The sequence below is a fragment of the Triticum aestivum genome, chromosome 2A (assembly GCF_018294505.1).
Source record: "Triticum aestivum cultivar Chinese Spring chromosome 2A, IWGSC CS RefSeq v2.1, whole genome shotgun sequence".
In the NCBI taxonomy this organism is placed as follows: Eukaryota; Viridiplantae; Streptophyta; class Magnoliopsida; order Poales; family Poaceae; genus Triticum; species Triticum aestivum.
Genome location: NC_057797.1, coordinates 191,281,870 through 191,305,841, shown reverse-complemented (window position 1 = coordinate 191,305,841; position 23,972 = coordinate 191,281,870).

Genomic DNA, 23,972 nt, shown 5'->3' with positions numbered 1-23,972 from the left:
GCTACTAATAAGGCGCTACAGCTATTACTTAGCAGTAACGCGTGCCGCACGCACTACTGCTAGGAAAAATAGCTGCAGCGCTTGTTCTCTCCCACGCTGCTGCTAATGTAACTACTGGCAGCGTGTTTTCTTTCCATCGCTACTAGTATTGTTTTTATTTTTTTTATTTTTAGTGTATTTATGCGCCATCGTACAAATATTGGTACAATACCAGTTATGAGGTTTACATCATTATGTCCATAATAGTGTGTCAAATGAAGGTGGATTAGGTTCAAGTGGAGGCAATATGTGGTGCATGTCAAAAGTATACTACTAATCCAAACTTGATCTAGTTTGGACTAGTAGTACTTTCGATGTGCACCACATGTTGCCTCCACTTGAATCTAATCCGCCAGCACAAGCTATTTAGTCATCATCATAATCATTAGCACCAACAATATTTATTTAATCACCACTAACACTATCTAATAATAATCATCAGTCATTACCACCAACACTAGCTATTTTATCATCATAGTAATAGTGTAGCACATCATCATCCTCAAACTCATTTCTAGCTAATCACTCCTGTTGCTCTGTAGCGACCCGACCCGAATGGATCAAGTGCTCTGTGCTCAGGTGTCATCCCTGGATCAGTAATGCTGACACCACATAGTACATCGAAGGATTTATAGCAGAGTGGCAATCACACACTTATTACATCGTTGTCTCAAAGAGAACTTATTACAATAAATATGGCTTAAGGCCATCTATTAATGATAACAGCGGAAGACTCAGAAGATAAATGGGTCCATCAAATCCAACGGCATCACTGAGTATAGAACCACGACCTAAAAACACCTTACTCGTCGTCTGAATAGTCTGCAACATGAGAAGTTGCAGCCCGAAAATGGGTCAGCACATGGAATATGCTGGCAATGTAACACATAGAGAGTAATGGAATGAAACAACTATACTACATGCATATATGGCTGGTGGAAAGCTCTATGGTTACAGTTTTGCATAAAGCCAATTTTTCTCTACTGCAAAGGAATAAATTTATTTAACTATCAAGGTAGTTGTTAAACATCGAGAATGGTTGACAGCATTCCGATCCCAATTAAGTGAACAATTAAAACCCAACAACATTAATTAGAAGTAACGTGATGAGATTCACTTGATATTCAAGTACTAGATACTCAAGTTGTCCATAACCGGGGACACGGCTAATCATGATTAGTTTGTACACTCTGCAGAGGTTTGCGCACTTTTCCCCACATGACTCGATCGCCTCCGTTTGTTTTCTCGCACTACATGGTGTTTGAGAAACGGATGACCGAGACATAGTCTTTCAGAAGCGCTAGCACCTTACATGTGGGGTAGACCGTACCACCTACAACCCCTACATCTGCTAGTCCACCCCGTAAGAGTTCGCACAACTTAGTCAACTATGCCAGAGCCCATAGTAGCATGTGGATGCACACGGAAGTTTCTAGCATGAAAGATCTTATGATCCCTTTGAGCCTGGGTGGCGGCCCGAAATAAAAACAAGCAAGTCCTGATAGACATCAGGTGCCTCAATCCACCCAGATGTGTGTTTAAGTTGCCACCTTAGATAAACCATTAAAATTATCAACTCACATCTGTCATGGATATCACTCACCCAATCCACGTCTACTAGCATAGCATGGCATAATAAGCAAACGTAGAAGTAACTCCCAAAGGTTTCATAATAATACAGGTGATAGGTACTTCCTCATCTACTTCCCATCCCACAGTTTAATTAGATCCTAATCATGCAATGTGAGAGGATTGATCTAATGCAATAAAACATGGGTTGTAGAAAAGGTATGATCAAAGTGTTACTTGCCTTGCTGATGATCCGCGAGTCCTAGGGTTTCGAAAAAACAGGCGGTGCAATCCGGGTAATCTATTGCAGACAAACAACAAGCATACAATAAGTACTCATCTAATGCACAGGTAAAACTTGAACAAGAGAACGAACCAGAAAGTTCAACTTAAGAACTCCGGTTGCAAAGAAAGAAAGAACCGAACAAAGAAACGGAAAAACAAACGGCGGAAGAAAACAACTCGGTTCAAGAAAGTTGAAACTAGGACAAATTTTACTGTAGCAAAAACTTGTTTAAGTTGATTAGTCGGAACGGCGGTTTCGAAACGAAACTCCAGGCGCTTGAATCACCTGATTCCGATAAACAAGCGAGAAGAAAGACTAGAACGAAGATCGGATCTGAGATCACGATCGTGGAATAAATCCGACGAAAAGAAAAAGGAGAACGATTAAACGAACGGGCGTCGTTAACCGGGGAATAATCGGTGATCACGTTCGTTGAGACGAACGGTCCGAAAGAAGAACGAAAACCGATCTAGGGTTTTCGGAAAAGAAAACCGAAACAAAGAACGAAAGAAAACCGGAATGGTTAAGAAAGAACCGGAACGGTTTAGAAGAAAAACTGAACCGTGGGGAGAAAAAGAGACGCGGCGCGGGACAACCTCGGCGAGGCTCCGGCGAACGGCGGCGACGGCGGCTAGGGCGGCGGCGGCGGCGGGTGAGGGGTGCGGGGTGGGGCGCGGCTAAGGAGGAGAGGGGCTTGGGATTGATGTGGGGAGAGAGGGGGGGATTTGGGGTATTTATATAGGATGGGGGGGATTACTTGGGGTAGGGGGCAAGCAAAAGAGGGAAAACAAAACAAGGAAAGGGGGGGCTAACCGGCCTAGAGTCCCTCTGGAACTCGGCCTAGAGCGAGGGAGGTGGCGGCCTGGCGCTCGCGCTGGCTGGGGAGGCGGCCGGCTGGCTGGGCCTTTGGCCCGGCTGGCCTTGGTCCTTTTTTTTAACTGGATTCGCGCGCAGAAAAACAAAAGAAAACTAAACTAAAAAAAACTCCAAAATTACTAAAGTAAATTTTCCCCGACTCCTAAAAATGAGTCGAACAAAATGAACTTTACTCCGGACCTAGAATGCAAGTTTTGAAAACGCGCATTTTTCCCTATCCAAATAAAAAGCAAACAAACACCGAAAACCAAAATTTGATTTATTCATTAGATCTTCTTTTTTCCTAAATTTTGGGAAAAGTCATATTATTCCCTCTCTTATATTTTTGATATTGGAAAAATAATTGAAGATGAAATAAATAAATCAAATGATCCTCTTTTCAAAATTTGAGAAAACTCTCAAATATGAAAATAACGAAATCTCCAACTCTCTCCGTGGGTCCTTGAGTTGCGTGAAATTTCTAGGATCGACCCAAATGCAAGAAAATATGCTATGCATGATGATCTAGTGTATAACATTCCAAATTGAAAATTTGGGATGTTACATGCTCTCTCTTAGGTAAAACAACATAAAACATGTGTAGCTCTCCTCCTTGATCAAGTTGGAGCATGCAGATGAACATGTCTCCTAATTTTGGGTAGCACATCTGTTTGCTGCCCCCTAGTACTTGTCTGCGCTCCCCCATCACATATCTGGTCCAGTCTTGCACTATTAAGCATTCATCGCTGATCTTGAATGCACTAAAGTAACATGTAGGATATCTTAGCCGTAAGCTAATAATACTCATGGTACCTTTAATCTTGATCCCATAAGGCACAACATTCATCAGGAGTCCCTGTTGAAGAACATCGTATGGTCACATACTTAGCAATGAAGTTTAGCTTCACAAATAATGTATGGAAAAGATGCACTGAGGACAAATAGTAAAAATCTTACCATCCTTCCTAAATAGATGTGACCGTAGTTCATGACGAACACTATTGGTCACATGTTTTCAGTACTAAGATTTCTAAGTCTAGGAAGAAAATTTGTCTTGACGGTATCAAGATCCTCAAGCCATGAAACATAATGACTTAGCTCCTCACAGTTTAGTTCAGCCCCGGGACAGTAGTAGGTCCTGTCTACCAAGCGCTGGACATGTTTGCTTGCACCGAAATAAGCTGACAATACAAATTAGTTGTCAACTATTTTTGAATAAACAATATCAAAGACATAAATATGGTTGAGAAAATTACATTTTGGTGTAACTGGAGGCGTCTGCACATCGACCCAGATGTCAGTATTACCTTCAATATCATCTTCCGGACGAATATCAAAGGTGATAACCATATCAGGCTGAAATGCATAAGTCTTGCATAGTGCTCGCCATGTTTTGCATCCAAAATAGGTGTAGTCGTCTGAATTGTATAATTTTGCGTGGAAAATATAACCATGCTCGGTCTTCAAATAAACTTTCTTTACCTCCATAGTATGACTGAAACCTATCTTATCCAATACAAAGACTCTTGCATGGCAGGGGATACGCTAGTAGAATAGTAAAAAAAATATAAGTTCAAGCAAATGAAGCAGATGTCATGCTTAATTACGAAAAAGGACTTGTCGTTGTGACTTACTGTATCCACTTCGAAGTTCTCGTCCAGCTTGATGCTGAAGCGCCTATCATCATCTAGGAAGATTCCATCACACAGGCCGCGCTCGTCTTCGCAGTATTTGCAAATACTAAAATCCTTTTTGTCGTCAGACATTTCCTATGTTCATAGTTAAAACATTAATTGAAAATCGATAGAAGACAACTACCAGGATACTCAACACACAAATCCGGGGCACTCGATATTTCCTACATATTCTGGCAAAAGTCATGGCAAAATTCACGGAAAAATCCGGCATGACCTTTGCAAAAATAGGATATATCGAGCGCCTGAAATTTGCTGGAACGGAAATGAATCAACACTCCGGCAAAACATAGGCCACTCGGAGGTGTAACCTGCAAACATGACCGGCCACTTGGATATTGAGCAACACAAGATATACATTTCAAAATATCTTATAAGACTCAAATTAGCATGCATTCAATAAGCAAAAGTAAATCATCTCATGCGTCCGTACATCGTCGAATATTATCACTAATACATCCCGAATAGTGTCATACATATAACATCACTAGTACAACTAAAACCCTAGCACACGACGGGTATCGGCGCGGGCGGTGGACACCCACAGAGAACGAACCATCACAGGATCATAGCTCCAGTGAGATCCCTGGAGAACCTGCCAGGTATTGGAGAACCTGTGCTCCAACGCAAACAAGTAGCGACGGACGTGCGTGTCCTCCTCACTGACACGGTGGCGCACCACCTCCGCGGAGTCCTCGAGCCTCTAGACCGTCACTGGCCCACGCGACCGCCACCAAAGAAGGTTCGGGTCAACGACAGGCTGGCTCCTCACCAACCTGCGCCCCCAGTAGGTAGCGCCTCCCAGTACCACCCTGGCGGAGCCCAGTCCCGGACATGGCCCATCTGGTCAAGCAGGTGTCGTCCTCCGCCGACTCGACGACGAGGATGTGGGATAGGCATCATCCATGTCGGTGCGGGAAAATTGCTTTAACTAAAAAATAGCAACAAGTTCTTACTAACTAGTTCTATTAATTCAACAAGTTCTTACTAAAAATAAACTTACTATAAATAAAAATATTCTAGTACCTAATTAGTACCTAGTTCTTACTAACTAATTAGTACATAAGAACTACTACCCTAATTACCATCTAATTTGATGAACCTATAGGGGTGGAAAGTGGTAGTGGATATTCCAATTATCCAACTATAAAGTGAAATAAGTGGTCAAATTTTACTCGTTTTATGATTCATCTTAGAAATTTGATTCGTTTCCACCCTTACATGAACCCTAACTCATTTGAGACATATCCGCATCCGATTCGTTTCCACCCTAACTAATTTGATGGAGGTAGAAACCCTAGGCAGAGGTAGGGGAGAGGGAGGAGCAGGCGTGCTCACCTCGGGTGCCTGTGACGAGGGAGGGCAGGCGGCGTCGAGGTCGTGGTCCGGGCTCCGGGGCGGCGTTGAGGTCGGGGTCGGGGGCGGCGTCCCGGGCGGCGTTGAGGTCGGGGGCGGGGCCGGCGTTGAATCTGGGGTCGGGGCGGCGTGGGGAGAGCGTGCGGCGGCCGAGGGTCGGCGGCAGTGAGGCGGCCTCGGGCGGCGGCGGTGAGGAGACGGCGGCGAGGGCGAGGGACGATTTGGGGAAGAATTGGTGGCCGGGGGGTAGGATGAGGGGGGGGGGACCGCTGTTTAAGTGAAACGTAACGGTAGCGCGTTTCCGGAAACGCACTATAGCTAAGTTAGCTATAGCGCGTTTACTGAAACCCGCTGCTGCTATTCCTTTCTCCTTTTTTCCCTTTTTTCTTTTATTTTTCTTTACATTTTATTTTTTCCCTTTCTCCTTTTTCTATTTCTTTCATTTTCATTTACTTTTCTACTTGTTTTTCACTTTATTTTATTTCTGTAAGCAGCAGCGCTTTACACGTAAGCGCACTGCAACTAAGGAGATTAGCAGTAGCGCCGGGCCATTATACGCGCTACTGCTAGGTTGGGCTAGCCATGTGCGCCCAGTTCAAACGTAGCAGCAGCGCTTTTCGCTAGTACGCGCTACTGCTAAAGTCATAGCAGTAGCGCGGTTTATCTACGCGCGCTGCTACTAAGTAGCAGCAGCGCTTGATTTTGTACAGCGCTACTGGTAAAATTCTGTGTATAGGCTTTTCCCAAGTAGTGAGATGAAATTCCCGTGTACCCACAAGAACGCTTTGCTTATCATAAGAAACCGTTTTGGCCTGTCCTTTGCCTCAAAAGGATTGGGCTATGCTACCTCTTGAGCACTATGTTGGTTTTACATTGAAGAGGAAAGGGTGATGCAGCAAAGTAGCATAAGTATTTCCCTCGGTTTTTGAGAACCAAGGTATCAATCCAGTAGGAGGCCACACGCAAGTCCCTTGTACCTACATAAACAAATAAGAACCTTGCAACCAACACGATAAAGGGGTTGTCGTGGGGTGCTGATTCCACCAACACCTATGGGGAGTGCCTAGGCGAGTTATTTGTCTCCTGAAAAGAGGGGCAGGAAAGGGATTACGGGCATCTTATCTTTTTAATTTGTAAGCCTTCGGGCCTTAGCTGTATCTAGAACTTGTAATCCTCTCTTTCATGTTTTTCATCCTCTATGGACTGTACCTGAGTGGGATGTTTTTTAATGAAAAGAGGATGCTTGCCGGGTTATTTGTCTCGTGAGCTAAACCCACGCCAAGGAGCGAATCCTTGGTATCCCTCGGACAGACATTTCATCTCCCGGCAACAGGCCCTGCCGCCTTCCCACGTCGCTCAACCCCTCTCACGTTTTAGACGGAGGCAGGAACGAGGTGGGCGCGGTCTCCTCATTTCATCCCTTTGCTGCCGCGACTACGACCAAACTTGGCCCCGAGAACGAGTCCCATGGCCTAGAGTCGAGGGAGCACGGCAGTTTCCGGGAAGAAATGTGGTTTCGCATTCCCCAGTCCATAAGAGGATGCATGATAAGGGATGAAAGACTTATCTGATGTTGCAGCCCCCGGCAACTCTGGTTTGCCGTGGACGATTCTTGGCACTCGCAGCCCCCAGCGATACTGGCTTGCCGGGGAGGCTTTTTTCTTCGGCAGAGAACTTTGACGTTCTCGATGTCGGCTTCCGGCAAGCTTGTTGCCAGGAAGGCTTTTATCTTCGGCAGAGAACTTTGACGTTCTCGATGCCGGCTTCCGGCAAGCTTGTTGCCAGGAAGGCTTTTATCTTCGACAGAGAACTTTGACGTTCTTGATGCCGGCTTCCGGCAAGCTTGTTCCCAGGAAGGCTTTTATCTTCGGCAGAGAACTTTGACGTTCTCGATGCCGGCTTCCGGCAAGATTGTTGCCAGGAAGGCTTTTATCTTCGGCAGAGAACTTTGACGTTCTCGATGTCGGCTTCCGGCAAGCTTGTTGCCAGGAAGGCTTTTATCTTCGGCAGAGAACTTTGACGTTCTCGATGCCGGCTTCCGGCAAGCTTGTTGCCAGGAAGGATTTTATCTTCGGCAGAGAACTTTGACGTTCTCGGTGCCGGCTTCCGGCAAGCTTGTTGCCAGGAAGGCTTTTATCTTCGGCAGAGAACTTTGACGTTCTCGATGCCGGCTTCCGGCAAGCTTGTTGCCAGGAAGGCTTTTATCTTCGGCAGAGAACTTTGACGTTCTCGATGCCGGCTTCCGGCAAGCTTGTTGCCAGGAAGGCTTTTGGCGAAGAACTTCGTTGTTCTCGACACCGGCTCCCGGCAAGATCGTCGCCGGAAAGGCTTATGGTGAAGAACTTCATCGTTCTTGACACCGGCTCCCGGCAAAATCGTTGCCGGAAAGGCTTATGGCGAAGAACTTCGTCGTTCTTGACGCCGGCTCCCGGCGAGATCGTTGCCGGAAAGGCTTACGGCGAAGAACTTCGTCATTCTTGACGCCGGCTCCAGGCAAGATCGTTGCCGGAAAGGCTTACGGCGAAGAACTTCATCGTTCTTGACACTGGCTCCCGGCAAGATCATCGCCGGAAAGGCTCATGGCGAAGAACTTCGTCGTTCTTGACACCAAAAAGATTGGTCCTAAGGGCGTTGCCAGCCCCCGGGCCATAACTGCGTTCAAACATAGCAAGTGATTAGTATCTGAAGTGCACTTAACTCGTTTGCAAATTTTGACTTCTGCTACATATTCCCTATGCCTGCTAGAATGCTTTCCGGTGCGTGTGATCCAGCCAGCAGCGCTTGAGGGAACGGGCCCTTAGCGGCTATTCGGGAACATCGCTTCCCGGAAAGGTTTACCTTCTTGGTTCTAGCGCAACCGCACAAGTTGCCGAGCGGACTCGAGGCAACATGGAGCGCAACTAGCCCCGAGAAGGCTCCTCGGTCTACAGGTCTATGCAAAAACCACAAATAAATAGCACATGCTATCTTCCTGTTCAACCCCTCTTTGTACGTCCACCCTACGCTTTCTAGGGAAACTTGCCGATGCAGGCACCCTTGCCGCGAGCGCCGAGTGCGGAACTTCAGCAGCCTGCTGGCGGGGTCGCTACCGACAAGCAATCTTGTCGCAACTAGTTGCAGCTTGCTTAAGTTGTTGAGCGGACTCGAAACAAAGTAAGGGCGCTAGCGGCTCACTTAATCTGCTGAGCGGACTCAAAGCAAAGTAAGGGCGCTAGCAGCTCACTTAAGTTGTTGAGCGGACTCGAAACAGAGTAAGGGCGCAACTAGCTACGAGTTGATTCCTCCGCGCACAGGTTTTCCGTACAAAGAGCAAGATCTCCGAGGCGGATAACCTTATACAGAAAGGAAATATCTAAAGTCTCGCATGACTTAGCTTTTTCTGTTGCCGCCCCGGCGTCGTTCTTTCGCTCACCCTTATCTTTACAAGCCATGACGATGAAGAACAGCCGCCGCCGAAGCCCCCCCTCCCTGGCGCGCCAGAGATGTCGTGGGGTGCTGATTCCACCAACACCTATGGGGACAGGGCCCCTTTCGGTTCGGTGGGAGGCGGAGAGCGGACAAAGAGCGGATCGAGGCGGTGCACGCGGGGGGGTTTTACCCAGCTTCGGGCCGCATGGATGCGTAAAACCCTACTGCTGCTTGTTTGTGTGTATTGAATCTTTGCTCAGGAGCGATCGACGCTACCAGACTGAGCGTGGGAGTGTCTCTGGTATCTCCAATGAGCCGAACTGGCCGAACCTCCTCTACGTTGCGCTTGGGCCTCCTTTTATACTTTCAAGGGGTTACCCACAGGTGGCAACGTAGACTAGAAGGGTAAAAATGGAAAAGGATGCGGTAGGTGCAGCTACCGCTACTGTGGATACAGTGCACCCTACCTAACTCTGACGGCAGGGGACAAGGGCATTAAATGCCCGTTTGAGTCTCCTAAACAGTGCAAAAGGCGACCGTTAGGAGCGCCACCGTTTGCCACGATGGGCTTCTCTTCATCTCCGCTTGCCACCATGTACCCCTAGCTGCACGGCCTCCTGCCACGTGTGCTTGGGAGAGTCCCAGAGCGACACGTTAGCAGGTGTGCTGGAGCGCGGGCACGAAGTGGGGGTTTCCCGCGGCAAGCTCCTTGCCACGGCCGTCGTCTTGTCGCGTCCGGAAGCTTGTCGCTCGCCGGATATTGCCGAGACGCAGGGCGCGTCGCGGCAAGCTTTCTTGGTATGCCTTGAGTAGCCTTCCCGGCAAGCTCCTCTTGCCGGGGTCTTGTCTCTTCCCGGCAAGATCCTCTTGCCGGGGCCTTGTTTGGCCTTCCCGGCAAGCTCCTCTTGCCGGGGCCTTGGTTTGAGTACTTTGTTCTTGAATGGTCTTCAAGGGATCCACGGAGGGTCTTGGCGGTCACCCGGCAAGCCTTGTCGCGGGGTGCTGCAACTGCCCGTGCACGAATTCGGGATACTAGGGTACCCCTACTCTTAGTACACCGACAGGGGTTGTCAATCCCTTCACGGTCACTTACGAGAGTGAGATCTGATAGAGATAATAATGATAAGATAAATATTTTTGGTATTTTTATGATATAGATTGAAGGTAAATATTGCAAAGTAAAGTAGATTGGAAACTTATATGATGGAAAATAGACCCGGAGGCTATAGGTTTCACTAGTGGCTTCTCTCAAGATAGCATAAGTATTACGGTGGGTGAACGAATTACTATCGAGCAATTGATAGAAAAGCGAATAATTATGAGAATATCTAGGCATGATCATGTATATAGGCATCACGTCCGTGACAAGTAGACCGACTTCTGCCTGCATCTACTATTATTACTCCACACATCAACCGCTATCCAGCATGCATCTAGAGTATTAAGTTCATAAGAACAGAGTAACGCCTTAGGTAAGATGACATGATGTAGAGGGATAAACTCAAGCAATATGATTTAAACCCCGTCTTTTTATCCTCGATTGCAACAATACAATACGTGTCGTTTCCCTTTCTGTCACTGGCTGCAAGATTGAACCCAAAGCTAAGCACTTCTCCCGTTGCAAGAACGATCAATCTAGTAGGCCAAACCAAACTGATAATTCGAAGAGACTTGCAAAGATAACCAATAATGCATAAAAGATTTCAAAGAAGAATCAAATATTGTTCATAGATATACTTGATCTTAAACCCACAATTCATCGTATCTCGACAAACACACCACAAAAAGAGTTACATCGAATAGATCTCCAAGAAGATCGAGGAGAACTTTGTATTGAGATCCAAAGAGAGAGAAGAATCCATCTAGCTACTAGCTATGGACCTGAAGGTCTGAAGTAAACTACTCACACATCATCGGAGGAGCCATGGAGTTGATGTAGAGGCCCTCCGTGATCAATGCCCCCTCCGGCGGAGCTCCGAAAAAGGCCCCAAGATGGGATCTCTTGGGTACAGAAGGTTGCGGCGGTGGAAATAGGGTTTCGTGGTACTCCTCAATGTTTTCGGGGTATGTGAACATATATAGGAGGAAGAAGTAGGTCGGTTGACCCACAAGGGGCCCACGAGGGGGAGGGCGTGCTCAGGGGGTAGGCGCGCCCCCTTGCCTCGTGGCCACCTTGTTGGTTTCTTGACGTCCACTCCAAGTCCTCTGTATCACATTTGTTCCAAAAATCACGCTCCCAAAGGTTTCATTCTGTTTGGACTCCGTTTGATATTCCTTTTCTGCTAAACACTCAAATTGGCAAAAAAACAACAATTTGCACTGGGCCTTGGGTTAATAGGTTAGTCCCAAAAATAATATAAAAGTGTAAAATAAAGCCCATTAACATCCAAAACAGATAATATAATAGCATGGAACAATCAAAAATTATAGATAAGTTGGAGACATATCAGCATCCCCAAGCTTAATTCCTGCTCGTCCTCGAGTAGGTAATTGACAAAAACAGAATTTTTGATGTGGAATGCTTTCTAGCATGTTCTTCAATGTATTTTTCTCTATTGTGGCATGAATGTTCAGATCCGAAAGATTCAAGATAAAAGGTTATTGTTGACATAAAATTAGTAATATTCCAAGTATGCTAATCAATCAATTATGTCTTATCAAAATACCATAGCCAAAGAAAACTTATCCCTACAAAGTCATATAGTTTGGCCATGCTTCATTTTCGTCACACAAAATGCTCCCATCATGCACAACCCCGATGACAAGCCAAGCAATGGTTTCATACTTAGCGTTTTCAAACTCTTTCAACTTTTACGCAATATATGAGCGCGAGCCATGGACATAGCACTATGGGTGGAATAGAATATGATGATTGAGGTTGTGTATGAAGACAAAAAGGGAGAAAGTCTCACATTGACCTGGCTAATCATTGGGCTATGGAGATGCCCACCGATTGATGTCAATGCAAGGAGTAGGGATTGGCATGCAACAGATGCACTAGAGCTATAAATATATGAAAGCTCATCAAAGAAACTAAGTGGGTGTGCATCCAACTTCCTTGATCACGAAGACCTAGGGCATTTGAGGAAGCCCATCATTGGAATATACAAGCCAATTTCTATAATGAAAAATTCCCACTAGTATATGAAAGTGACAAAATAAGAGACTCTCTATCATGAAGATCATGGTGCTACTTTGAAGCACAAGTGTGGAAAAAGGATAGTAACATTGTCCCTTCTCTCTTTTCTCTCATTTTTTTATTTGGGCCTTCTTTTCTCTTCTTTTTTATGGCCACTTTTTTCGTCCGGAGTCTCATCCCGACTTGTGGGGGAATCATAGTCTCCATCATCCTTTCCTCACATGGGACAATGCTCTAATGATGATCATCACACTTTTATTTACTTACAATTCGATACTTAGAACAAAATATGACTCTATGTGAATGCCTCCGGCGGTGTACTGGGATTGCAATGAATCAAGAGTGACACGTATGAAAAATTAAGCATGGTGACCTTGCCACAAATACTATGTCAACTACATGATCATGCAAAGCAATATGACAATGATGATCCGTGACATAATAAATGGAACGGTGGAAAGTTGCATGGCAATATATCTCAGAATGGCTATGGAAATGCCATAATAGGTAGGTATGGTGGTTGTTTTGAGGAAGATATAAGGAGGCTTATGTGTGTTAGAGCGTATCATATCACAGGGTTTGGATGCACCGGTGAAGTTTGCACAAACTCTCAAGGTGACAAAGGGCAATGCACGGTACCGAAGAGGCTAGCAATGATGGAAGGGTGAGAGTGCGTATAATCCATGGACTCAACATTAGTCATAAAGAACTCACATACTTATTGCAAAAATCTACAAGTCATTGATACGTCTCCGTCGTATCTACTTTTCCAAACAGTTTTGCCCTTGTTTTGGACTCTAACTTGCATGATTTGAATGGAACTAACCCGGACTGACGCCGGTTTCAGCAGAATTGCCATGGTGTTATTTTTGTGCAGAAATAAAAGTTCTCGGAATGACCTAAAAATCAACGGAGATTCTTTTTGGAATATATAAAAAATACTTGAAGAAAGATCCACGTCAGGGGCCCACACCCTGTCCACGAGGGTGGGGACGTGCCCTACCCCCTGGGCACGCCCCCTGCCTCGTGGGCCCATGGTGGCTCCCCTCCACTTATTCCAGCCACCACACACTCCTTCTTCCTCCCAAAAAAATCACCAACCAGCTCAAGCACGAGTTCTAGCTCATCTTGCTGCCATTTTCGATCTCCTAGCTCAAAGCTCCATTCACAAAAGTGCTTTGGGGGATTGTTCTTTGGTATGTGACTCCTCCAATGGTCTAGTTAGTTTTTGTTCTAGTGCTTTATTCATTGCAAAAAATTTCTACTTAGGTGACCTTGTTCTTGAGCTTCCATGTCAAATTTATATGGTCAAAAGTAGTTTTAATGCATGATATTGCCTCTAGGCACTTGTAGGAGTAGTTGCTATCAATATTGTTGAGTTTGGTTCACTTTTATTGTGAGTTACTAAAAATTTCAGAAATTTTTCAGAGGAAGAAATATGTTTAGGAAAATGTACCAAGGTGGTTCTTCAAGGAAGCAAGGACCCAGGCCCGCAATATGCGATGTCGATGAGGAACCACCAAGAGAAGCTCAAGTGCGGCCTTGTGAATGGCCGTCAAACGATTTCATGGTCTGAGCAGGAATTAAGGAGGAATTTGATGCATATGTGCGTAATGCTGAACTTGAGGGCTTCATGCTAGATAAGTTCCCTCAATACTATCACCTAACTGATTCCTTTGTGAGAAGGTTCAAATTTTCATCTTCATGTAATTCTCACACTGTCCTATTTGATCTTTATGATAAATCTTATACCATGGACCTAGAAGATTTTAACACTGCCTGTAAACTTCCATAGTGGGGTAATGTTAGTGAACCTCGCAAATCTAAATATAGAGACTTTCTTGCTAATATAACTATGGGGGAATCTAGGGAAATCACGCAAGCTACCATAGGGAGCATTCATTTTCCGGCTATACATTATTTCGCTCTCTTCATATGTAGGTGCATAAATGGTAAGGATGAAGCATGTCACATGTGTGTCCCTAATCTTAGTGTTCTCAAGAGTGTTGTATTAAGAGACAAACAATACAACTTGGGGGCCATTGTTGCACGTAGGTTGCATAATAATCGTATTCATGGAGATTTCTTTGGTGGAATTTATGCAACTCGTATAGCTAACTTTCTTGAGATACCCATACATGGATATGATATTGAGTTGTCTCCTGCTTATTTAGATTATGATGCTATGGTTCGTCATCAGTTTGTTGAGAGGAACAACTAGTCCCTTCAGTACCGACTAATCTTTGATAGACGACGCACCTATCACGTTGCTCTCCCTGCTCCCGCTTTCTTTGACTTTCAGGCAAAGGGGAGATATTTTATAACTAGGGAGGAGGCGACCGAGTACGAAAGAAGGGCGGAGACAGCTCGCCTCCAAGCTGCAGCTCATCAGGAAATTGCCGCTCCGTCTCAGTACGACCCCAACTATAACTTTGGATATCCGCCAGGCCAGCCGTGGCCATAGACCAACTTAGGCCAAAACCCTAAGCTTGGGGGAGTAGGTATCTCTCACCGACATTACATTCCTGTTCACACACTCATGCCAGTTGTCGGTACTCATACTTTTTCATTATAATATCCATGCTAGTTTATTTCCCTTTTTATGCTTTCTTCGTGTGTGTTTGATAAATCTTAGAAGGAAACAAAAAAATTGTTGTAGCTTTTAGTTAGTTTACTTTCCATGCCTGTATTAGTAATAATTAAAAAGAAAACCCAAAAAGATTTCTCATTCTTCTTTTGCTTGTTGGGAGCTTTCCCATGTAAATAGTTTTATTTATTTTCTTGTTCTCTGGGGGTCGAGAGGAGAAGACCGTAATGAAAATGTTGAGTGGCTCTCATATGCATTATTGTTGATCTAACAAAGAGCCCATATTACCTTGTCTTCTCTCTTGAATTGAATGCTTGCAGATTCTAGCTTAGTCCAATGCACGTGCACTAATATTATTATCCACACTATTCGGTCATGCAAGTGAAAGACAATAATGATGATTATATGATGAACTTATTGAGATGAGAAAAATTGGTATGAACTCAACCTCTCTTGTTTTCCTAAATATGATTAGTTCATCGTTCCTGATTCAGACTATTATGAATAAACATGTTTGCAATGACAATTAGAGATTGTAGTTGCTTATGCCATGCTTAATTAGCTAGGAGCTTATAATGGTTTACCTTGCATGCCAACATGCTATTAAAATGGTTGTGATGTGGTATGATAGGGTGGTATCCTCCTTTGAACGATTCGAGTGGCTTGACTTGGCACATGTTCGCGCATGTAGTTGAAACAAAATCAACATAGCCTCTACGATATTTATGTTCATGGTGCATTATATCCTACTCATGCTTGCATTCAGTGTTGATTAATTTTAATGCATGTCCATGACTGTTGTCGCTCTCTAGCTGGTCGCTTCCCAGTATTTTTCTAGCCTTCACTTGTACCAAGCGGGAATACTACTTGTGCATCCAACTCCATAAACCCCAAAATTATTCCATATGAGTCCACCATACCTACCTATATACGGTATCTACCTGCCGTTCCGAGTAAATTTGTATGTGCCAAAATCTAAACGTTCAAATAAACATTATGTTTTGTATGCTCGAATAGCTCATGTATCAACTAGGGTTGTCTGTATCTTCCATGCTAGGCAGGTTATTCTCAAGAGGAGTGGACTCCGCTCCTCACTCACGAGAAAATGGCTGGTCACCGGGATGCCCAGTCCCATGCTTTATGCAAACCAAATCAAAATAACTGCAAACAAAACTCCCCCGGACTCTTGTTAGTTGGAGGCACTCGTTGTTTCGAGCAAGCCATGGATTGATGCTTGTTGGTGGAGGGGGAGTATAAACTTTACCATTCTGTTTGGGAACTGCCTATAATGTGTGTAGCATGGAAGATATCGAGATCTCTCGGTTGTTATGTTGACAATGAAAGTATACCGCTCAAAATATTATTCATATCTATTTCAAAACTGAGCTCTGGCACCTCTACAAATCCTCGCTTCCCTCTGCGAAGGGCTTATCCATTTACTTTTATGTTGAGTCATCATCCTCTTATTCAAAAGCACCAGTTGGAGAGCACCGCTATCATTTGCATCCATTACTGTTAGTTTACATTGAGTATGACTTGACTGGATCTCTTCTACCATGAATTACAATGTCTAGTCAGTCCTTGATCTTTAAAGGTGCTCTGCATTTATGTTTTGCAGTCTCAGAAAGGGCTAGCGAGATACCGACTTGTTATATCATATCATCATTGTTTTGAGAAAGTGTTGTCATCTGAGATTTATTATTATTGCTTGCTAGTTGATTATGCCATTGATATGAGTAAACATGAGACATAAATGTTATTGCGAATGTGGTTAGTTCATAATCTTTGCTGAAAACTTGAATGCTGGCTTTACATATTTACAACAACAAGAGCAAACGAAGTTTGTAAATTTTTTTCTTTATCACTTTCAGTTTATCAACTGAATTGCTTGAGGACAAGTAAAGGTTTAAGCTTGGGGGAGTTGATACGTCTCCGTCATATCTACTTTTCCAAACACTTTTGCCCTTGTTTTGGACTCTAACTTGCATGATTTGAATGGAACGAACCCGGACTAACATTGTTTTCAGCAGAATTGCCCTGGTGTTATTTTTGTGCAGAAATAAAAGTTCTCGAAATGACCTGAAAATCAACAGAGATTATTTTTGGAATATGTAAAAAGTACTGGAAGAAAGATCCACGTCAGGGGGCCCACACCCTATCCACGAGGGTGGGGGCGCGCCCCCTGCCTTGTGGGCCCCCTAACGCTCCACCGACCTCAACTCCGACTCCATATATTCACTTTCGGGGAGAAAAAAATCAGAGAGAAGGATTCATCGCGTTTTACGATACGGAGCCGCCACCAAGCCCTAAACTCTCTTGGGAGGGCTGATCTGGAGTCCGTTCAGGGCTCCGGAGAGGGGAATCCGTCGCCATCGTCATCATCAACCTTCCTCCATCACCAATTTCATGATGCCCACCGCCGTGCGTGAGTAATTCCATCGTAGGCTTGCTAGATGGTGATGGGTTGGATGATATTTATCATGTAATCAAGTTAGTTTTGTTAGGGTTTGATCCCTAGTATCCACTATGTTCTGATATTGATGTTGCTATGACTTTGCTATGCTTAATGCTTGTCACTAGAGCCCGAGTGCCATGATTTCAGATCTGAACCTATTATGTTTTCATCAATATATGAGATTTCTTGATCCTATCTTGCAAGTCTATAGTCACCTATTATGTGTTATGATCCGTTAACACTGAAGTGACAATAATCGGGATACTTACCGGTGATGAACATAGTTTGAGGAGTTCATGCATTCACTATGTGTTAATGCTTTGGTCCGGTACTCTATTAAAAGGAGGCCTTAATATCCCATAGTTTCCATTAGGACCCCGCTGCCACGAGAGGGTAGGACAAAAGATGCCTTGCAAGTTCTTTTCCATAAGCATGTATGACTATATTCGGAATACATGCCTACATTACATTGATGAATTGGAGCTAGTTCTGTGTCACCGTATGTTATTACTATTACATGATCGATCGCATCCGGCATAATTCTCCATCACCGATCCAATGCCTATGAGCTTTCCATATATTGTTCTTCGCCTATTTACTTTTTCGCTACTACTGTTACCATCACTATAAAACCCAAAAATATTACTTTTGCTACCGTTACTTTTGCTATCGTTACCACCACTATCATATTACTTTGCTACTAAATACCTTGCTGCAGATATTAAGTTTCCAGGTGTGGTTGAATTGACAACTCAGCTGCAAATACTTGAGAATATTCTTTGGCTCCCCTTGTGTCAAATCAATAAATTTGGGTTGAATACTCTACCCTCAAAAAATGTTCCGATCACCTATACTTGTGAGTTATCAGTCATCAAAACCAAGCACTAGGCGCATGCTCCTAGGGGGATAGATTGGTAGGAAAAGACCATCGCTCGTCCCCGACCGCCACTCATAAGGAAAGCAATCAAAGAACACCCCATGCTTCAAATTTGTCACACAATGTTTACCATATGTGCATGCTACTGGACTTGCCAACTTAGACACAAGTATTCATCAATTTCACAAGTACTCAACTACCACACCTCTAATATTACCACCTTTATATCTCAAAACAACTATCAAGCATCCAACTTCTCTTAGCATTTAAAATTTATAACCAAAGTGAATTACCATGTTGTTCTAAAGGACTCTCAGAATGATATAAGTGAAGCATGAGAGATCAATTATTTCTATAAAATAAAACCACCGCCGAGCTCGAAAAGATATAAGCGAAGTACTAGAGCAAAAGTTATCCAACTCAAAAGATATAAGTGAAGCACATAGAGTATTCTAATAAATTATAATTCATGTGTGTCTCTCCCAAAAGGTGTGTACAGCAAGGATGATTGTGCTAATCTAAAAAGCAAAGACTCAAATCATATAAGACGCTCCAAGAAAAACACATATCATGTGGCGAATAAAAATATAGCTCCAAGTAAAGTTGCCGATGGACCAAGACGAAAGAGGGGATGCCTTCCGGGGCATCCCCAAGCTTAGGCTTTTGGTTGTCCTTGAATTTTACCTTGGGGTGCCTTGGGAATCCCCAAGCTTAGTCTCTTTCCACTCCTTGTTCCATAATCCATATCTTTCCCAAAACTTGAAAACTTCACAACACAAAACTTAAAAGAAAATATCATGAGCTCCGTTAGTAAAAGCAAACAAATCACCACTTCAAGGTACTGTAATGAACTCATTATTTATTTATATTGGTGTTAAACCTACTGTATTCCAACTTTTCTATGGTTCATAAACTCTATTACTAGCCATAGATTCATCAAAATAAGCAAACAACACACGAAAAACAGAATCTGTCAAAAACAGAACAGTCTATAGTAATATGTAGGTTTCGAGTACTTCTGGAAACCCAAAAATTCTAAAATAAATTTCTGGACATGAGGAATTTATCTATTAATCATCTTCAAAAATAATTAACTAAATATCACTCTCCAATAAAAAATGGCAGCAAATCTCGTGAGCGCTAAAGTTTCTGTTTTTACAGCAAGATCACAAAGACTTTCCCCAAGTCTTCTCAAAGGTTCTACTTGGAACAAACACTAATTAAAAGCATAAAACCACATCTAAACAGAGGCTAGATGAATTATTTATTACTAAACAGAATCAAAAAGCAAGAAACAAAAAACAAAAATAAAATTGGGTTGCCTCGCAACAAACGTTATCGTTTAACGCCCCTAGCTAGGCATTGATAATTTCAATGATGCTCACATGAAAGACAGGAATTGAAGCACAAAGAGAGCATCATGAAACACGTGACAAACACATATAATTCTAACATACTTCCTATGCATAGGCATCTTATATGCAAACAAATTATCAAGGCAAGCGAAAACTAGCATATGCAAGGTAGCGGAAAGAAACAATAGCAATCTCAACATAACGAGAGGTAATTTAGTAACATGAAAATTTCTACCACCATATTTTCCTCTCTCATAGTAATTACATGTAGGATGATGATCAAATTCAACAATATAGCTATCACAAAACATATTCTTAACACGATCCACATGCATGCGAAGTTCACACTCTTCCAAAATAGTGGGATTATCATTAACTAAAGTCATGACCTCTCCAAACCCACTTTTATCAAAAACTTCATAAGATTGAACATTCTCCAAATATGTGGGTCTAAAGTTGAAACTCTTCCAAACCCACTTTTAATAATATTGCAAACACTATTATCAATCTCATATTCATCATGGGGCTTAAATAAATTTTCAAGATCATAAGAAGAATCACCCCAATCATGATCATTGCAACAAGTAGAGGACATAGAAAAACTAGCATACCCAAGGTTAGGGTTTTGCATGTTATTAGCACAATTGACATTAATAGAATTTATAATAACATCATTGCAATCATGCTTTTCATCGAAGGAACTATCAAGTATAGGTGCAATAGCAACAATCTCATGTTTAACATAAGGAACTATAGCAAATTCATCTTCATAAATATTGGCGTCATGGCCACAAGAATCGCAAGCATCATGTTCATCAAGGGATATTTCAATCAAATCATCGGAATCATAATTATCTATAGATTCATGCATATCATTATTTTCTTCCGAAGCAGCGGTCATTCTTTCAACAAATTCTTTGACATAGACATTATGAGCATAGTTTTCATAACAATATTTAAGTATGTCAAAATTTTCAGATTCGTAGAGAGTAATATCATACTTTTCAATCAAAGAAGCAACTTCATAAGCACCCTTAAAAGCAACAAATTCTTCAATTTGTTCAATATCGTAGTAACTATAAACACCCTTTGCATAAGAAGATAAGATTTCATTATCATTAAACTCACATAGGTAGGGGAGGTGTTTTTTAGGGTTCTTAGAGCAACAAGTAATCCAAGCATAACATAGCAATCTGTTTATTTGATCCCATAAGAGTCTCCCTTTTTCAGACAAATGGTGACACACAAAATGAGCATGCTCATCTAAAGATTTCCCATCAACTAGGCCAGTTGGGGTTTCAGCACGAGCGCATAAGGATCGAAATGATCCAAGTAGAACACTTTAAGTGGATCCATATCAATAGATTTTTAGCAAGCAAATAGAAGGCACACGGAAACACAAACAAAGATACATACGGGAAGAAGGCGAACGGAAAAGGGCGAATAAAACGGCAAGGGTGAAGTGGAGGAGAGGAAAACAAGAGGCAAATGGCAAATAATGTAATGCAAGGGATAAGAGTTTGTGATAGGTACTTGGTATGTCTTGACTTATGCGTAGACTCCCCGGCAATGGCGCCAGAAATCCTTCTTGCTACCTCTTGAGCACTGTGTTGGTTTTTCGTAGAAGAGGAAAGGGTGATGCAGCAAAGTAGCGTAAGTATTTCCCTCAGTTTTTGAGAACCAAGTTATCAATCCAGTAGGAGGCCACACGCAAGTCCCTTTTACCTACACAAACAAATAAGAACCTCGCAACCAATGTGATAAAGGGGTCATCAATTCCTTCACGGTCACTTACGAGAGTGAGATCTGATAGAGATAATAATGATAAGATAAATATTTTTGGTATTTTTATGATATAGATTGAAAGTAAAGATTGCAAAGTAAAGTAGATTGGAAACTTATATGATGGAAAATAGACCCGGGGGCCATAGATTTCACTAGTGGCTTCTCTCAAGATAGCATAAGTATTACGGTGGGTGAATGAATTACTGTCGAGAAAGTGATATAAAAGCAAATAATTATGAGAATATCTAGGCATGATCATGTATATAGGCATCACGTCTATGACAAGTAGACCGACTCCTGCCTGCATCTACTACTATTACTCCACACATCGGCCGCTATCCAGCATGCATCTAGAGTATTAAGTTCATAAGAACAGAGTAACGCCTTAGGTAAGATGACATGATGTAGAGGGATAAACTCAAGCAATATGATATAAACCCCATATTTTTATCCTCGATGGCAACAATACAATACGTGTCGTTTCCCTTTCTGTCACTGGGATCGAGCACCGCAAGTCCAAAGCTAAGCACTTCTCCCATTGCAAGAACGATCAATCTAGTAGGCCAAACCAAACTGATAATTCAAAGAGGCTTGCAAAGATAATCAATCATGCATAAACGATTTCAAAGAAGAATCAAGTATTGTTCATAGATAGACTTGATCATAAACCCACAATTCATCGGATCTCGACAAACACACCGCAAAAAGAGTTACATCAAATAGATCTCCAAGAAGATCGAGGAGAACTTTGTATTGAGATCCAAAGAGATAGAAGAAGCAATCTAGCTACTAGCTATGGACTCAAAGGTCTGAAGTAAACTACTCACACATCATCGGAGGGGCCATGGAGTTGATGTAGAGGCCCTCCGTGACCAATGCCCCCTCCGGCGGAGCTCCGGAAAAGGCCCCAAGATGGGATCTCTTGGGTACAGAAGGTTGCGGCGGTGGAAATAGGGTTTCATGGTACTCCTTGATGTTTTCGGGGTATGTGAACATATACAGGAGGAAGAAGTAGGTCGGTTGAGCCACGAGGGGCCCACTAGGGGGGAGGGCGCGCACAGGGGGGTAGGCGCGCCCCTTGCCTCGTGGCCACCTCATTGGTTGCTTGACGTCCACTCCAAGTCCTCTGGATCATGTTTGTTCCAAAAATCATGCTCCCAAAGGTTTCATTCCGTTTGGACTCCGTTTCATATTCCTTTTCTGCGAAACACTGAAATAGGCAAAAAAACAACAATTTGCACTGGGCCTAGGGTTAATAGGTTAGTCCCAAAAATTATATAAATGTGTAAAATAAAGCCCGTTAACATCCAAAAAACATAATGTAATAGCATGGAACAATCAAAAATTATAGATGCGTTGGAGACGTATCAGGCTACCTTGCTGCACTTTTGTTACTACTATCGTTATTGGCTCGTTACAAATTACCTTGTTATCAAACTACTATGCTACTTATAATTTCAGAACTTGCTGACATTACCTTGCTGGAAACCACTTGTCATTTCCTTCCGCTCCTTGTCGCGTTCGACATTCTTACTTATCGAAAAGAGCAACAATTGATCCCCTATGTCGGTGTTCTGGGAACGGGGGTCCCCAGACTTGCCTGCCTGCGGCCCATGGCGTGGCCAAGCAGCAGGCCGTACAGCCCATCTTCACCAATAAGGCACCCAAGACCCTCGCGAGGGGCCAAGCCTCGCGAGGCGGACGACGCAAGACCTCCTCCAGAGTGGCCTGGTTAGGCAGGCTCACGAGGAGCGGAGATATCAAGGCGAGGCGAACCTCACGAGGCTCTCGTGACGTGAGCCACGATGATCGACACCAGGTAGGCGCCAGGCGGGCGCCAGTGGCGCAACGTCATTGTTTCCTCTTTGGTGCAAGGGAGGCAAGCGCAGCTGCGGAGTACCGAGGCCTCAGGCAAAGGTTGCCATTTCGGTGCAACAAGACTAGGAACAGGCGGACGGCAAGGCAGAGGTCATCGTGGAGCCCAAGACAGCGTCACTCCAGAGCCTTTGAGAGGCGCAGACTACCTTTTGTCAGGATAGCTCGTACTAGATGTCCCCCATCAAATTAGCCTGCCATTGTTGGCTCCCTTCCCGCTCGATATTTGGGAAGAGGACCAGGGCCTCTATAAGTAGGACTAGCCACCACCATAGGAGAAGGGGGATCGAATCCTCGCACTACAACTTCATACGCACAAGAACACCTCAACCTCAGGAGGCAGTTCTTCCCTTGTACTGTTCATCATCAGCCCAAGAGGAAATCCACCACCACCACACTGTAGTAGGGTATTACACCACAACGGTGGCCCAAACCAGTATAAATCATGTGTATTTCTGTGTTGCGAGTTCATCGATTTCGTCCGTAAGATCTTAGCGAGCTAGAGCATAGATTGGCAGAAGGGAAAGACTTCGCGCGCACCCCAGTGTTTGAACCTTAAGGGTTAGCCGGAACCCCACATCCGACATTTCGCGCGCCAGGTAGGGGTGCGCCGGAGCTTCTTCTCCACCAATCAGCTCCCCGATGTTCACCGGCGACGATGTCTAGCGACCCAAGGGCCAGGTCCGACCGCT